Below are 19381 nucleotides of genomic sequence, written 5' to 3' on the forward strand. Positions count from 1 at the left end.
ATAATAATAAAATATATTAAATGAGTCAGCAAATATGGGGAACAACTTTCACAATGAGACTAAAGAAACAAGGTAAACTGATAGAATTAAACAGAATGGAGATAGGAAATTGGAGATTTTAGGATGAATATAATAACAAAAATCTTCAGAGAGATGTCTTTGGATATGAAGTTGGAGATTAAATTTTTCTTTTCAAAATAATGTAAATTCCCACATGTGTAGGATTTTGTATCAGTTTAAAATATTCACCTTCTTTTAATGGACAACATTTATAAATTGGGTTTTCTAGGTGGCTCAGCTGGTAAAGAATTCGCCTGCAATGCAGAACTGGATTCAGTCTTTGGGTTGGGAAGATCCCCTGGAGAAGGGAATGGCTACTCACTCCAGTATTCTGGCCTGAAGAATTTCATGGACTGTATAGAATTTATAAATTATTTTATAAAGTAATTGCTTTTACCTTACAGTTTATTTTCAGTTAAGAGCATGCCAAAGTATTTTCAAAATAGTATTGCATAAGGGAAAGAAAAATAGAACTCTTTTATAACACATTGTCAAGACATCCAACAGTATTTTTTTAATCTGAATTTTTATTTTTGTTTTAAGATTGCATCAGTTCAGTTCAGTTCAGTAGCTCAGTTGTGTCCGACTCTTTGTGACCCCATGAATTGCAGCATGCCAAGGCCTCCCTGTCCATCACCAACTCCCGGAGTTCACCCAAACTCATGTGCATCGAGTCGGTGATGCCATCCAGCCATCTCGGTCTTTGCCATCCCCTGCTTTGCCATCCCCTTCTCCTCCTGCCCCCAATCCCTCCGAGCATCAGAGACTTTTCCAATGAGTCAACTCTTCACATGAGGTGACCAAAGTATTGGAGTTTCAGCCTCAGTCCTTCCAATGAACACCCAGGACTGATCTCCTTTAGGATGGACTTTGGATTTCCTTAGGATTGTATATGCTTAGTTAAATAAACAAAATCTTATAGTCCATGCTATTTATCTTTTTGATGTGAAAATTGTCCAAAAGTGTAAAAATTGATTATCAAACTTTATACTGTCACCTGGAGAAGGCAATGGCACCCCACTCTGGTACTCTTGCCTGGAAAATCCCATGGACGGAGGAGTCTGGTGGGCTACAGTCCATGGGGTTGGTAGGAGTTGGACACGACTGAGTGACTTCACTTTCACTTTTCACTTTCATGCACTGGAGAAGGAAATGGCAACCCACTCCAGTGTTCTTGCCTGGAGAATCTCAGGGATGACAGAGCCTTGTGGGCTGCTGTATATGGGGTTGCACAGAGTTGGACATGACTGAAGTGACTTAGCAGCAGCAGCAGCAGCATACTCTCACTTAAGTTCTGGCTTTGCTGATTGAGTATGTAGAGTTCACATTCTAATTTATATTTCTGAATGTGATTGTAATGTTAATTTACTTACCCTCAGTATAAATTCCTTGAGGATAGGAATCATATTTTTATTTGCCTTTTTTTTTTTTCACAGAAATTGTGCCCAGAAATCTCCCTTTATGTGTATATTCCAACAATGTTTTATGAATGAATAAAACAAGATTATTTACAAACTTCTTTATATTTTCTTCTGTGTGAACAATGTGACATTGTCTACAAATGAGTCTTTAAGAGAATCATTACCTTGTGCATTACTTTGTTACTCAAAACCACTTTTTAAAGAAATAGCGTTATAATTAAATCAATTGTGAAGTCAGCTCCAGTTGTGAAGTGTTTATGAAGTAGGCTACTTGAACATTTTTAAAGAAAAAAATAGCAGAAATCACCTCTTTCTCATACTATCTTCTTTCTTGTCTCATTCTTTTCACAAATGTGAAGATAGTTTCTTGCAATGATTAGGAGATTGTCTGACACCTAGTGGACACTCACTAAATGCTTGTTAAATTATGCTGTGAAAATACAGGAGAGAAAGAAATGAGGCCAGTATCAGCGGAGTATGTAAAGCACCTTAAAATGCCTAAAGGTACAGCTGAGAAGAGAGAAGGGGCTGATTTCTTAGAAGCTTCCAGAAGGCACTCTTTAAGAGCATCCTCCTAGAGGTTAATACAAATGTCTTGACTCGTTAAAACTAAAAGGCGATTAAGAACAAGACCTCCTAATCCAAATATGCACATTCATTTAAGAAGTGGATATAATAATCTAATTATAATTTGTAATTTATCCACATAATTGAATAATTTAACATAACAGAGAAAATGTGAGGTTTTGATATGAATAGAAAATATTTTGTATTACTATTTCACAGATTGTTATTAAGTTAGCAATTCAGTTTATTTAGAGGCTTAAAATCAACCACACATGTTACGCAAGGAATCAGTGAAAGAATAAAAGGATACAGACACAAATATTTCACCTACATCAGTTTAGGTCAAATGTGACTAATTCAATAACCTTAGAATACTCTGCCTACTATTTTAAATAAAAAGCATTCTTCTATCTAAAAAGGTTTTTTATATATACTTTTTAAAATTAAGTTGTCATAAATGAACATATCTGTGCATTTTTATTTAAAATGATTCTTTAATGAAAGTTAGCGAATATTTCATTTCTCTTTCTTGGATTTTATATGCTGACAGTCAAATTTAAGATAATATAAAACATAATCCTATCTATACACCCAATGTGTCTTCATTAGTCAAAGTCTCTGCTTATCTATTTATTTTTGGCCGCAAACCATATACAGATGCAAACACGAATAAGAAGTTGGCTTTAGCTGAAAGAAGAGACCTGTGTTCAGTCATTGATGTGTGTACCAGGTGTGCAACCTGCCAGGCACAATTTTGCTAAACACCTATGTGCCTTGAAAGAGTCTGACCTACTTGTGATGGGGCCCAATGGTGCACAGGCAGATGGAATTTCAGAGCCTCAGAAGTGAATGTAAAAATCAGCGTTCACATGGACTTGCTCTTCCTTCAAAACAGATTCAGATTCATTATAGTTTGAGCAGAGTATAGACTTCTAAAGTGAAAAGAAAGTGTTAGCGGCTCAGTCATGTCTGACTCTTTGTGATCCCATGAACTATAGCCCACCAGGCTCCTCTGTTAATGGAATTCTCCAGGCAAGAATACTGGAGTGGATTACCATTCCCTTCTCCTGGGTTTCTTCCCAACCCAGGAATCGAACCTGGGTCTCCTGAATTTCAAGAAGCTTCCTGTCTGTTTTAGCCATCAGGGAAGCAGGATATACTTCTAAAGTCGCCGTCATTAACTAAATTGCAATGATTAGAATTGGCATCAATTATATGATTATGAAATTTTGTAACCCCTCAATGAAATAACTTGATCCCCTCCACTCCACTCAAAAATAAGAAACAAAATACAATGAAGGAACACATGGGTTACAAGCCAGAAAAACGAAAATATTGTACATAAGGCTAATTTGCTTGCCTGTTTCAATATGAAAGAAATTGAAACCTTTTTAAATGCTGATATAGTAAGGTGGTACACACTGTTTCTTCTATCCCTTTAATTGTTTTTAAGTTAGTTCAAGTTACACCATAATCAACACTGACATGTATCAATGGTATTTTTTTCTAGCACATCTAATCACATAAATATATAGGCATAAGAATGATACATAATTTGGATTCAATGCTGAGACTAGCCAAACGGTCAGTCAGTTCAGTCACTCAGTCGTGTCCGACTCTATGATTGAGTCCAAGAACAACATTTTACAAAGTCAGTTGTACTTTACAGGACAGTCCACCTGTAAGTTCATATTTAAAGCTGGATATTTAAGAGTTTCTATAAAGCAGTCATAGTATCTTGAACTTCAGAACAACCATAGGCATATTGATATAAATAAAATGAGAAGATTAATCTATATTCATTCAGCAGTGATTCATTGCCTGGTGATGGAGTTCTAATATTTTGTTAATTTCTGGGTATTCAAAGCTGGATCAGTCAAGGGTCCTCACCTCAAGGTCACTGTAGAGGGTGTCAGCATTAACAGAGATATGTCCTGTAAAAGCACAGGGTACCATGACTATGTGGAAATTCACAGAAGACTAGTCCATCTAAAATTTGGAGGAGTTGTGTGTTGTGTGTGGATAAATGTGGAAAGATATTTCATGCAGCATGGATGACATTTGAAAAGGAAGGAGGCAAGGAACAATGATGATTTTTTTTTTTCATGGAACATTTTTACTTAGAGAAGTATCATGTTGATCTTAAGGTCTTGTAAGACTAAAACTTACCTGATTTAAAATAGACCATTTCTTCATCCTCTGCAATCATTTCTTAACAGATTCTCTCTACCAACCACTTAATGATTTAAAATACACTATAGAAAACAATTGTTTCCTATTATTTCCTATTCTTCCTCATTTTCCACATATAGACATGGCTCACACATGTTTTCTCTCCTTCATATCTTCTTCTGTTAGGAGATGGTACCACATATGGGTAACTCATGCTGAGTATGGAATCAGATATACTGGGGCTTGAATGTCAACTTCAACTTTCCAAAAACTCTTGGCTATTCCACATATTATCATTCAGTACATTTCAGTCGTTCAGTAGTGTTTGGCTCTTTGTGATCCCATGGCCTTCTGCATGGCAGGCTTCCCTGTCCATCACCAACTCCTGGAGCTTGCTCAAACTCATGTCCATCTAGCCGTTAATGCCATCGAACCATCTCATCCTCTGCCATCCCCTTTCTCCTCCTGCCTTTCAATCTTTCCCAGCATCAGGTCTTGCCAGGACTAGGCATCACAAATTATAAATTAAACATAATAATATTGGTTTCATCAGCCTTATCGTGATGGTTAATTTTACATGTCAACTTGAGTAGATTGTGCTGTCCAGTTGTTTGGACAAACACCAGTCTGGATGTTGCTATGAAGTCATGTCTTTAGATGTGATCAACATTTCTAATCAGTGGATATTGAATAAAGCAGAATCTTGCATAATGTGAAGGCCAATCATTTAAAGGCCTTGGGAGCCAAAACAGGCTTTCTGAAGGAGAAGGAATTCTGCCAGAAACTGTAACAGAAATTCTTCCTGCATTTCTAGCCTGCTTGCTACCCTACAGATTGCAGACTTTCTAGCCCCCACAATCAAGACAGCCAGTTCCTTAAAATAAATCTGTCTTTCCCTCCCTCTCTGTTTGTCTCTGTCCTCTGTTTGTCCCTTTCTGTCTGTCTTTCTCTGCTTTTATGTTTCTCTGGCTCTATCTCTCCGTATATGTGTGTGTTTGTGTGTGTGTGTGTGTGTGTGTGTGTGCTCAGCCACTCAGTCAATATTATCTGAATTTATTTAGGTCCTGCTGATTATAAATATTGTTGTTTTGCTAACTTTGTTCTATACAGTGGATGATTGTACTATATGAAGAGATTCTATGAAGAGATTCCACAGCTTGCAGCATCTTCCTGTCCCAGCAAGTCCTCTACACAGCTGCTGGAAAGATGGAAAAAGCCTAATATTATTAAAGCAAAACAAGTAAGAATAGCATTGAAAACTGAGTACAATTAGGCACTGTGTTCATCACATAAATTTTATTATTTTACTTAAACCTGAAAAAGCCATAAAGGTATATGAATATATTAGTTTAAGCCCATATTTCAACATGGAAACCAAGTCTTTGAGCTGTCAAGTAATTTGTCCAAGGTGAAACAGTTATTACAGGCTAGAAGCAGGATTCAAGCCAAGTTCTGCCCTACTCCATTGCCCACAGTTCCTCCATATCTCAATGTCCCTTTCAAATTTAACATTTAAAAGTTCTTCTCCAGCTAAGCCACCTGGCCCATAACCTTTACTTTCCTTTTCTTTAAATAATGTTTTACTCACTCTGCATGAAAAATTCTTGCACTTTAAAATATCTGATTTTTTGTGCCGTTTCCCTGTTTCCTGTCTGGTCCATCTGGCGGAATGTTTCAAACACTATAGAATTCTGATTGAAGGCAACCTTCTCTGGGAAAACTCCCTGACAACCAATCCATCTGAAGAAGGAGTGTGTCCTCTTCATCCTCTGTGTTATGGAAGTACCACATATACCCCTCTATTATGGCATTTATTATATTCTACTGCGGCTATTTTTCCTGCTCATTTAGAATCTGTAATATAGAGAGGCAAAAAAAGGATATGCCCTATTTATCTTCCTATTCAATTACATAGTGGAATAGAATGAATATTTGATAAATGAATGCAAGAATGAAGTGAGGTTGGGAACAAAAGTTGTAAAATTGTTTAAAATAGGTCTTGCTTTTTAAAATGCCAGCAATGTAGCAATTAAAATAAAATTTTAATTAATTTTTTACTATAGGCTAAGAATGTTGATAATAAGAACTAGGTTAGGCAGAGTGAAATAAAAGATGATTTTCTGATTGAATTATGTTGAAAGAGCTTTATATTTTCCTGAATTTACAGATTTTGAAGGAAGAGAAAAAACTATTTCATGACTTAAATTGATTAGACATTCTAGAACTTTTGAAACACACAGAATAATTATATAAATTTCTTCTTAATTTTGTATCTCTGACCCAAGAGTCAAAAAGGAAGAAAAATGAAATGTCTAACTTTAGGCAAAAATAAGCATCCTGCTAATTACAGTGAGGCAACTATACTACATAAGCATAAAAATCAGATACTAATGAACTACTTTATATAAGCCTCAGTTCATTTCAGTTCAGTTCAGTCGCTCAGTCGTGTCTGGCTCTTTGCGACCCCATGAATCGCAGCACACCAGACATCCCTGTCCATCACCAACTCTCGGAGTTCACTCAAACTCATCTCCATCGAGTTGATGATGCCATCCAGCCATCTCATCCTCTGTTGTCCCCTTCTCCTCCTGCCCCCAATCCCTCCCAGCATCAGAGTCTTTTCCAATGAGTCAACTCTTCTCATGAGGTGGCCAAAGTACTGGAGTTTCAGCTTTAGCATCATTGATCCGTCCAAAGAAATCCCAGGGCTGATGTCCTTCAGAATGGACTGGTTGGATCTCCTTGCAGTCCAAGAGACTCTCAAGAGTCTTCTCCAACACCATAGTTCAAAAGCATCAATTCTTCAGCCCTCAGCTTTCTTCACAGTCCAACTCTCACATCCATACATGACCGCTGGAAAAACCATAGCCTTGACTAGATGGACCTTTGTTGGCAAAGTGATGTCTCTGCTTTTGAATATGCTATCTAGGTTGGTCATAACTTTCCTTCCAAGGAGTAAGTGTCTTTTAATTTCATGGCTGCAATCACCATCTGCAGTGATTTTGGAGCCCCAAAAAATAAAGTCTAACACTGTTTCCCCATATATTTTCCATGAAGTGATGGGACCAGATGCCTATAGAAGCCTAGTTATTCCAAAAAGTGGAAATGGCTTTGTGAAAATACAAGGACTCCATGGTTATTATAAAAGAAATGCAGACATTTTGGGGATTTGAGTGTACATAGTGATTTCAGATTCTCCAGGAAAATATATTTCTAATTTTCTTTTAATTTCAATATATTAGTGAAAATATAAATGCATGAAACTGCTGATAATGAAGGAAAGCCCTATGGAGTACTGTCAAGAGTATGATTTTTTAAAGCATTTGTTTAAATATCTCTAATTCAATTTCTGAGCTTTTCTTTTAATATTTATGGGCTTAAAGACACACTATGTCCTTAATATGCTTCTATTTTTTAATTCATAATATGAAGATAAGAACAATTATTTTCAAATCTCACAGAGCTGATATCAATGTCAAAAAATATTATTGCCTATGAAAGTGCTTGATAATAGTAAACTACTACATTTATATTGCTAATGTTCTTAATCATGTTACTTTTATAATTTTTGTTTAAAAAAGGAAGATATTATCCCAGTGATATAACCACCAAAAAGTGAACTATAATAGGTAAAAAAATAATTAAAAAATTTTTTTTTGTATAGCATAAGGAACTCTACCCAATTATCTGTAATGGTCTATAAGATAAAAGGATCTTAAAAAAGAGTGGATAAAGGTAGATGTGTAACTGACTTACTTTGCTGTACATGTGAAACACTGCATTGTAAATCAACTGTACTCCAACATAGATTTTTTTAAGAAAAGAACAAATATTGAATTTCCCTGGGGACTGTGTATGTGTGTTTTAACTTGGGCTTAGAAGTATATGCTATGCTAGATTTTAAGAACGATACTGTGACAAATGTGTTTGGAGGAAAGACTTCTTCGAGGGAGGAGAACAAGTCATAAATTCTTCAGATTAGCTGACTTAATCCAAATATTAAAAGTCTCTGTAGAAGGCTGAAGCGTTGCATTTTTAAATAAACTGTTATTGAAATATAGTTGATTTACAATGTTGTGTTAGTTTCAGGTATAACAAGAAAGTGATTCAGTTTGAATATATATATATATATATATTCCTTTTTATATTCTTTTCAATTATAAGTTATTATAAGATGTTGAGTATAGTTCCTTGTACTCTACAATAGGTCTTTGTTGCTTATCTATGTATATATGCTGTGCTGTACTAAGTTGCTCTAATCATATCTGATTCTTTGTGACCCTATAGACTATCCCCTCTCCATGCAATTCTCCAAGCGAGAATGTTGGAGTGGATTGCCATGCCTTCATCCAGGGGATTTTTTTTAACCCAGGGATTGAACCCTCATCTCTTATGCCTCCTGCGTTGGCAGATGGGTTCTTTACCATTAGTGCTACCTGGGAAGCCTCTATTTATATATAGTAGTGAATATATTTTACCCCCAAACTGATAATTTATACCTTTCTTCCCCTTTGATGGCTCAATCCATAAAGAACCTGCCTGCATTACACGAGACCTGAGTTCGATCCCTGGGTTGGGAAGATCCTCTGGAGAAGGGAATGGCTACCCATTCCATTATTTTTACCTGGAGAATTCCATGAACAGTGGAGTCTGGGTCTATGGGGTTACAAAGAGTCAGACACGACTGAGTGACTAACACTTTCCCCTTTGGTAGCCATAAATTTGTTTTCTATGTCTGTGAGTCTATTTCCATTTTGTAAATACATTCATTTGTATCATTAAAAACATACATTCTAAAGGCCTTCTGATAAGGTAATAAGATGCAGATAGAGTGCAAGTCATTTGTGCTATAGAAAGGTGATGTTTCAACTCAAGCCTTCTTGCCAACTTCAGAGACAAAATACAGGATTGAGTTTGGCATTTCCAATGATTGTTGAATAAATCTGAAGAATAAAGGCAAAGGAACACTTTTCCTGGTATGATTATTCAGATTCTTAAACTAGAAAATGAGAAAATGAATAAAGGAGCAGTACCTCCAAGTAATCCTCTGCCCATTTCTCCACACTTTTTCTTTAAACATTTTGATTCTTAACAGTCAAATCTTCCAACTTGGTATGCAGGTAGCTGGTCACTGCCTTTGTGCTACCCACTAGAGGCATCCAGGTGGATGGGAACTTGATTTTCAGCTGGATGATTTGAAGTAGCCAGATGCTATGGCCTAAATTGTGCCCTTCCTTCCCCAAATTCCTATGTTGAAGCCCTGATTCCCAAAGTGATATCTTTTGGAGATGGGAATTTGGGCATGTAATTAGGTTTAGAGCAATCATGAGGGTGGCATAGACATGATGGGATTTGTTTCCTAATAAGGAGAGACCAGAAAGCTGTTTTCAATCTCTCTCTCTCTTTTTTTCTGCCATGTGAGAACACAGGGAGAATGTGGGCATCTTCAAGCCAGGAAGAGAGCCCTCACCAGAACCCAGCCATGCTGGTACCCTGCTCTTGGACTTCCAGACTCCATAACTGTGAGAAATAAATTTCAGTTGTCCAATCCATCCAATGTTTGGTATTTTGTAATGGCAGCCCAAACTAAGATAAAGAATATCCAGTGATGTAGTCCTAGACTGGATCTAGGTTTCAGAGTATTTAGACTAATATTTCTGACCAGATATCTCAGAACCAGAGATTATCTCATTAGATGTCTCTTTTCCTTCAGCTTATTGTATAAGAAGGGCTTCCCTGGTAGCTCAGCTGGTAAAGAATCCACCTTTGATGCAGGAGACCCTGGTTCAGTTCCTGGGTCAGGAAGACCCCCTGAAGAAGGGATAGGCTACCCACTCCAGTATTCTTGGGCTTCCCTGGTGGCTAAGATTGTAAAGAATCCAACTGCAATGTGGGAGACCTGGGTTTGATCCCTGGCTTGGGAAGATGCCCTGGAGAAAGGCACAGCAAGTCACTCCAGTATTCTTGTCTGGAGAATCCCCATGGACAGAGGAGTCTCACGGGCTACAGCTCATGGGGTCACAAAGGGTTGGAGATGACTGAGTGACTAAGCTCATTGTATAAGAAGTGGTGGTGTCACTGTTAATTGATTAATTCAACTAGAATTTTAACTCATCAGAAATAAAAAATTATTCATATTAGTTTAAATACTTGATTAGAAAAAGTGAAAGTTAGCAAAATAGGATTAAAAATAAAATGTTTAAAACTGAGATCTTTGGATATATCATATAGTTTAAGTTTTCTCCTTTACCTCATTAACCAATCTGAAGAATGTATCATAACAAAACTAAAGAGTCATGTTAAAACATTTAATGCAGTAACATTTATAAAGAGGATTTTTAAAAATAAAATCTTTGCAGTGTACGAAATTATTTACTAATTTTATAGAAAAATTCCTTGAGTGAATTACTATACAACTATTAAGTTTATTATGGAAAAGTTGCATAAGTGTCATATGTAAGTTATCTGTGTGTATATATACACATATATATTCATGCATGCTAAGTTGCTTCAGTTGTGTCTGACTCTCTGTGACCCTAGCGCTGTATACCAGGGTCCTTTGTCCACTGATTTCTCCATGGAGTGGGTTGTTATGCCCTCTTCCAGAGGATCTTCCCAACCTGGGGATCAAACCCATGTCTCTTACGTCTCCTGCACTGACAGGTGGGTTCTTTACTAGTAGTGCCACCTGGGAAGGCATAAAAAATATATATATATATATATATATATGCATATATATACAAATACTTACATATATAAGCATACATATATCCATTATAACTAACTACAAGTGTAAAATATCAAACTATCTATAGTTTTTTTCTGGCAAGGATACATTTTTGTAATATATTTCAAACTCAAGCTTCAAAACTTTTATGATACACATCTAGTGCTTGCTTAATAGAAAAGTTATTCTTATAAATAAGGTTATATGGAGAGAGGTATTACATGACTATGAAGTATGTTATCAAACATAAAGTCAGTTTCCCTTGATATTTATGGCAAAGAATTCATTTATTACCCAAATGTTGAAATGTTATAAATTGCTTATATGTATTTGTATCCAATTAGTATATATTAATTAAATATTTGCAGTATCCACCCTGAAAAATGCTCTAAAAGAAAATTTTAAGTAATTTCTACTATTATTTTAAAACTAATCACAGATTAAGATTTGTATACTTTGACTTTTTCTGAAAGTCTCAGGAGTTCAGTGATTATGAAATAACACACAAATAAATATATTTAAATCAAACAACAATGGTAGTTGTTTCCCAAAGAAAAACAAATGCAAGAAGGCAAAGTCGTTGTCTAAGCAGGCTTTACAAATAACTGAAGAAAGAAGAGAAACAAAAAGCAAGGGAGAAAGGAAAATGTACATACAACTAAGTGCAGAATTCCAGAGAACAAGGAGAGACAAAAAGGCTTTCTTCAATGAAAAAAAGCAAACAAATAGAGGAAAACAACAGAAAGGGTAAGACTAAAGATATCATCAAGAAAAGTGGAAATATTAAAGGAATATTTCATCCAAAGATGGGCAAAATAAAAGACAAAAATGGTAAAGTCTGTATAGAAGCAGAAGAGATCAAGAAGAGATGGAAAGAATATACAGAAGAATTGTACAAAAAAATATCTTAGTGACCCAGATAACCACCATGGTGTGATCACTCACCTAGAGCCAGACATCCTAGGATGTGAAGTGTAGTGGGCCTTAGGAAGCACTGCTACCAGTAAAGCTAGAGAAGGTACTAGCATTCCAGCAGAGCTATTTAAAATCCTGAAAGATGATGCTATTAAAGTGCTGCACTCAATATGTCAGCAAATTTGGAAAACCCAGCAGTGGCCATAGGACTGGAAAAGGTCAACCCTCATTCCAATTATTAAGAAAGGCACTAATAAAGATTGTTCAAACCACCAGACAATTGCACTCATCTTCCATACTAGTAAGGTTATGCTCAAAACCCTTTAAGTTAGGCTTCAACATTCCATGAATGGAGAACTTGCAGAGGTTCAACAACCAGAGATCAAATTGTCAAGAGAGAATTCCAGAAAAAAAATCCACCATAGTTTCATTGATTATGTTAAAGCCTTTGACCATGTGGATCATAACAAACTGGAAAACTCTTAAAGAAATGGGAATATCAGATCATCTTACCTGCCTACTGAAAAATGTGTATGCAGGTCAAGAAGCAATAGTTACAACCCTGTATGGAACAACTGACTTGTTCAGGATTGAGAAATGAGTATGGCAAGGCTGTTTATTTTCACCCTGTTTATTTAACTTATATGCAAAGCACATCATGCAAAATGCTGGGCTGGATGAGTTACAAACTGGAATCAAGGTTTCTGGAAGAAATATCAAGAACTTCAGATATGCAGATGATATCACTCTAATGGCAGAAAATGAAGAGAAATGTGAGAGCCTCTTGATGAGGGTGAAGGAGGAAAGTGAAAAAGCCAGTTTAAAACTCAATATTAAAGAAAACTAAGATCATGGCATCCAGTCCCATCACTTCACGGCAAATAGAAGAGGAAAAGGTGGAAGCAGTGACAGATTTCCTCTTCTTTGGCTCTAAAATTGCTGCAGATGGTCAGCACAGCCATGAAATTAGTAGAGGATTGCTTCTTGGCAGGAAAGTTATGACAAACCTACACAGTGTGTTCAAAAGCAAAGACATCACTTTGCTGACAAAAGTTCATATAGTCATGTATGGATGTGAGAGCTGAACATTAAACAAGGCAGACCTCTGAAGAATTGATGCTTTCAAATTCTGGTGCTGGAGAAGACTCTTGAGAGTCCCTCAGAGGGTAAGATCAAATCAGTTAATCTTAAAGGAAATAAACATTGAAAACTCTTTGGAAGGACTGATGCTGAAGCTGAGGCTCCAACACTTTGACCACCTGATGCAACCAGCTGATGCATTGCAAAATATCCTGATGCTGAGAAAGATTGAAGGCAGAAGGAGAAAAGGGCAACAGAGGATAAGATGCTTGGATGGCATTGCCGATTAATTGCACATGAACTTGGGCAAACTCTGAGGGATGGTGAGGGACAGGGGAGTCTATTGTGGTGCAGTCCATGGGGTTGTGAGCATTCAAATATGGTTTGGTAACTGAACAACATCAATAATAAAATAATGATCACTGTTGTTCAGTCACTAAGCCATATCCAACTCTTCGCAACCCCAAGGACTGTAGCACACCAGCCTTCCCTGTCCTTCACTGTCTCCTGGAGTTTGCCCAAATTTACGTCCATTGAGTCAGTGATGCTATCTAACCATCTCATATTCTGTTGCCCCCTTCACCCTTCAATCTCAATCTTTCTCAGCATTAGGGTTTTTTCCAATGAGTCAGATCTTCACGTCAGGTGACCAAAGTATCAGAGCTTCAGCATCGGTCTTTACAATGAATATTTAGGGTTGATTTCCTTTAGGATTGATGGTTTGATCTCCTGCAGTCCAAGGGATTCTCAAGAGTCTTCTCCAGCATTACAATTCAAAAGCATTGCTCAGGTTTCTTTATGGTCCAACTCTCAGACCTGTACATGACTACTGGAAAAGCCATAGCTTTGACTATATGGATCTTTGTAGGCAAAGTACAAAGTTTCTGCTTTTGAATATGCTGTCTAGATTTGCCATAGGTTATGGTGGCTCAGACGGTAAAGCGTCTGCCTGCAATGCAGGAAACCTGGGTTCGATTCCTGGGTCTAGATGATCCCCTGGAGAAGGAAATGGCAATCCACTCCAGCACTCTTGCCTGGAAAATCCCATGGATGGAGGAGCCTGATAGGCTACAGTCCATTGGGGTCGCAAAGAGTTGGACACGACTGAGCGACTTCACTCACTTACTCACGTTCCAAGAAGCAAGCCTTTTTTTTTTTTTTTTTTTTTAAATTTCATGGCTGTAGTCACTGTCCACAGTGACTTTGGAGCCCAAGAAAATAAAATCTGTCATGCATAATTGCATTGCAAAGACTTAAATGTAGCCTTATGTCAATGGTAATAGTATTAAAAAGGAGGATTATGTGATGATAAAGGAGAAAGAGGTGAGCGGGACACTGAATTTTTCAGTCTTCAGGTCTTTGTCTAGATTTCTTTTTCCTGACCTTATGAAAACTAGTATACACTGCTATAGAACCTCTAGAACATGCTTTCCTGCATTGTATTTATTTTGTCATTTTTCCCCCACCACTGTAGTGTAAGCTAGAAGAAGGAAAGGATCATGTCTTTATTGCCCAGATCATATGCTCCCTATGTATCACATTGTCTAATGTATTGGAAGTAATCAATCAGCATTTTGAAATCAGTTATTGAGGAAGAATGCACAAATCAAACAAAATGAAATAGGCAGAAAACAGGGAATAAGACAAAAAGGAAAACATCTATATTGTTGACATTGTTTTCAAATAGAATTACCAACTAATAAGTTGGGTTCCTTTATTTTTCTATTTTATCTTTAATCTAAAACAGTGTAGAAGTAGACATTTGATATATCTGTAAGAGGTGTTCAAGGGTTATTAGTTAAGTCCCTTAAAATCAGATTGCGACAACAGAAAGCAAGCTACTACCTTGTGAATTAATACTATGTAGATAACATAGCTATTTTAGCAATGTAGAAATCAATCCACCAAAAATTATATCAATATTTATTTTCAGAAATTGAAACACAAAATACTTAGGTATTCAACATTCCTGATGAGTCAAGAGACCAAAGAGCAAGAAAACATAAAGATCAATTAACTATAAAGGGGAAACAAACAAATACACTTAGAGAAACAAGAGTGGTGTGTGGAATTTACTGAATGTGATAGCTTGCTATTTAAGGGAAAATTACACTTGTGCCAAATGTTAATACAAATGAAATATTATAAAATCTCCATCAGAACCTCTGAAGACATAGAAAGCAAATATTCTTCTTTGGTTTATTGTAAAGTCAGTTACAAATAAAACTGAGAATATTGTTACAAATCGCTGGCCATGGTGGGAGAAACACAAAGCCACAGGAACTTTCAATTAGTCATGAGCTGCCTAAGAGGTCATGCTCCATTGGGACAATGGATTTGTTTCACTTTAGGTCTGTACTGTTAGGTAAAAGGAATTACTGCTTGAGATATTGTACACTGTGCCAGTTTCAATACACCAAGAACAGAGTGGCTGTAAATTTTAGAAAATCTATTCTGGGGCACCATGGGGAAAAGTTGCAATAAGGCTGATGAAGGTTAAATAGACCATATATTTTAGCTGGGGCTACAAATCTATAGCAAACTCAAGCCAAGAGAAACAGGTAATGTCTCCAGTTGAAACAAAAAACCTTATTTTGGACTATTGTAAAAGAAAAATTCTCTGAAAAAAAAGCAATAATGTATGACTTAATGAGAACTTATTTTCTATGGCTTCCATTTTATCTGAATTTATTTTTTTCTGTGTATAGTCTATAATATTTATGTCTATCTTCCTGTAACTGTATTTTATTTTTTTAAGGAAAATAAATGTTAGTCACTCAGTCATGTCTGATTCTTTTGCAACCACATGGACTGTAGACCACCAGACTCCTTTGTCCATGGAATTCTCCAGGCAAGAATGCTGAAGTGAGTTGACATTTGGGTCCTTTGAAAAATGACTGAGACTTGAATTATTTTGGTTTACAACATCTACACCATTTAGTGTGCAAGTATTAGTCACAAAATACTTCAATGGTGATAAACGGCATCTGTTGATATTTTTAGTACGATTAATGAGTTAAATAAAAGATCAACAGAGAAGAAGACTCCCTCAGATATTCTGGCAATGTAGAAGAAGTAACAGAACTTTAAAAAGCCATAGGAAGAAAGCTGCTACTGAGAAGCTAGATAATGCTACCACTCAGTGTTGACTGGCACATGCAGTGTTGAAGAGGGATAAGCTTTCCTCTTCTACCTGATTTCACATTTTTATCTGGGAAGTCCTCTTTACTGCTTTATTTCTTAGTTAATTTTCAAATATTTTGATTTTTGCTTATTTCAAAGGCAATTCTCATTGGTGTGTTTACATGTGCTGTGATAGCTTTGATTGTCAGCTCTACTTTCAAGGATGTTTGTACAGCAAAGAGCCTTGAAAGATAGAAATAGATAGAAATATCCTTTGTGGATAGAATGCAGATGTGTTTCCTGATGAGTTTGATAAAGATAATGGCTCTGTCTGTGGCAAAGTTTGGGCAACTTCGCTAAGAACCTTCTCATAAAATGGGGATTTTCTTAACCTTGGAGTTCCTCAGCTTGGGTACAAATCCACTTATCCACTCTAAGTGCAGTGTGCAACTGGGCCTACTTCCAGGTTGCTGTAATGGGATTTGGGAGGCAAGTAGAAACAAATGTACATATAAAATCAGGCTGCTTATTGTTCAGGGAATAATAAACTCCCTTATTTGTGGCCCAGAAATTACCTGTTTTCTGCTAGAATCTGTGAGATTGTGGCAGATTCACCTCACAGTTCTTTACATCTGTAACGACAAATTCTTTTTGTGATTATTCATTTTGAGGAAAGACAAAAGTAGAGCACATATAGGATGAATTTATGATCTGCAAACGTGATGACAGGAAGCAGAAGTAATAGCCTTTTGAGTGTGACTAGAAGAATGTTACATTAACTATTTCAAAAATATCTTCTTTGAGTAAGAAAAGTCCGTGTTTCTAAATAAGAGGCATTTTGGGTCAACAAGAAAAAAAAAAATTTTCTTTCAAAAGTATCTGCTTTTGATGGGAAAATATTTTTCAATGGCCAGAGATGATAGACCTATATTTTTCTAATTAGGTGAGGGGTGTTCTTTACTATAGGAAACCTTAGGTAAAATTAAACTGATCATTTTCAGGAATTGCTGCAGACTCCACTATTTCAGTTAACATCTTAAATAAAAAATCCTCCCTAATTTCCCATTTCAAACAAGCAACTGAGGAAGAGTCCACAGTCAAAACTACTGCTGAGTATTGGTCATTATCATCTCCTCTGTCTCTTAGCCACATTTATTGTGAAGGTCAATGTCCAGACATGAAAGCCTTCTGTCCTGTGAAAGAAGTTAGTTGGATATTACCTGTAAGTCCTTCCTTAGGTGTTGTGCATAATTAAAAAAAAAAAAAACAACAACTCCACCCCAACTATTTTTTTATTGTCTAAAATTATATTTAGAAACTAATATGGAGTAAAAATTTCTAATGCACACTTTTGGGTTTGGGAAACTTCCTCAAGATTCTCAATAGCCAGCTAAAATATTCCATCAGTATGTCTGATTATTTCTTGTTTCATTGGTCTGCTTTTTTCTGACATACCTATTAAAGGATAGTGGTGATATTTTATATGAAGGGATAACATTCATAATTTAAAAATACATTTTTTTTGCAAAGTCTAAATTTTCAGTGGTTTATGATAAGCAAAAGCTTATATTTTGGTATAGATTATGTTCAGTAGGATTCAGTAGGTGTTTTTTTTTTAAAAATTATCACAGTGTTCTATCTACTCTATGTGTTGTGTGATTTATATTGACTAGACCTAGAACACTATGCATACTTCCTTATGATCATGGACCCCATTCTTGATTGTCTCTCATAATTAAACAGTCAAACAACTGCCCTTTATCTTCACGTGTTAATCTTCCATCAGTCCATAATCAAAGAAGTCTTCTGTTTAACTAACTACAACTGTATGAGGCAGTCATCAACTATTTTTCTATAGTGAATCTATGTGAAGATTCTCTCAGAGAATTTTTAACTCTGTTCAGCTCATCTTGAGTATTTAAATTTGTTTCTCAGCCCTAAATATATTCCTTTCCTCTCCAACCAAAATGAGGTAAATGTCAGGCTTTGGATTTGATTTAAATTTACACCCAGCTCTTTCATCTCAAATGCACACATCTCATCTGTGACTGCTTATCACTGAGATGACTGAAAGCAATTGCTTTAAGTGCCTAACTCTATATATCTGAATCCATCTGTAGAACTTTGGTGCCACACTCACATATATCACCATGCCCCAGGCTTCTGTGAGTCTCTCCATGGAGAATATAAGTTTCATAAGACACACACTTGGCCTTGAATCACTGTATTAACCTAACTCCTTTGGCATTCTCTTACAAAATTGGATGAAGAAATTATAGTCAAGTGTCAAAAATTGAAGACTTGGGAAACAAATAATGAAACACTGAATATTTGTTATACATCTGAATGAAAGTTAATACATACTACTGAAGAAAAGATGTTGCTTGAGCAGAATTTATTCCTTTAAATATTAAAATATTTTTCCTTGTCCACTAATTACTTTTGCTGTTTGTTAACCAGAGCTGACCCATTATAAATTATACATTTAATGTTTATCTATATTTAAAAAAAATAAGACAGGGAAATTGAACAAAACAAAAAATCCCAAATTCTCTTAGACTAATAAATAAATTTCAACATGTGAAACCTAAATATGAATGTCAAAGATCATATTCACCTCAGCAATATTGTGGATTATTATCATCACAGCAATCTGAAAGCATTTTGTGAATGGTAACTGTATGGAATTTAAACTTGTCAAATTCCTTCCCATACACAAAAAAATCCATCATATAACACTCTCAGTGGTCTGTGAGATAATTATAGATTCTGATTCAAACTAGAAGTAAGCAAAGTGGATTATTTTTAAAAATTGCTAGTCTGTTTTTCTCAATAAATTCCAGTACTCTGGCATTTTAAAGAAATGCTCAGTAGTCTAAAAAGACTATAGAATATGCTTGTGCTTAGAGAATATAATTATCATTTATTATTTTATTAAAATTGGATTAGCTTAATATTCATTACAGCAAACCAAATACTAATTACTTTCAAATTTGGAGAGTTCTCTCATAAAGTTTCAACCTTTAAAAAATTGTTCTATATGATTGAATTGAGTGTGAACATATGTCACTAAATCTTCCTGTAAATCAATTCCAAGTAAGGTGGCATTTACTGTTATGTTACATGTTGATCTATTTCCAAACATGATCTATTACCAAGTAATCTTTAAACCAGCTCCTGGCTCTGATGTCTTAGTTGAAGGTAGCAATATTTCTTAACCCTGAAGGTAACAAGATAAGGATACACTGGTGGTGGGAGGAGGGGAGGCTGAGAATCCAGGGACCCCACGCACGTTCAAGTCTAGGAGCAGTTCTAC

The sequence above is a fragment of the Ovis canadensis genome, chromosome 16 (assembly GCF_042477335.2).
Source record: "Ovis canadensis isolate MfBH-ARS-UI-01 breed Bighorn chromosome 16, ARS-UI_OviCan_v2, whole genome shotgun sequence".
Lineage (NCBI taxonomy): Eukaryota > Metazoa > Chordata > Mammalia > Artiodactyla > Bovidae > Ovis > Ovis canadensis.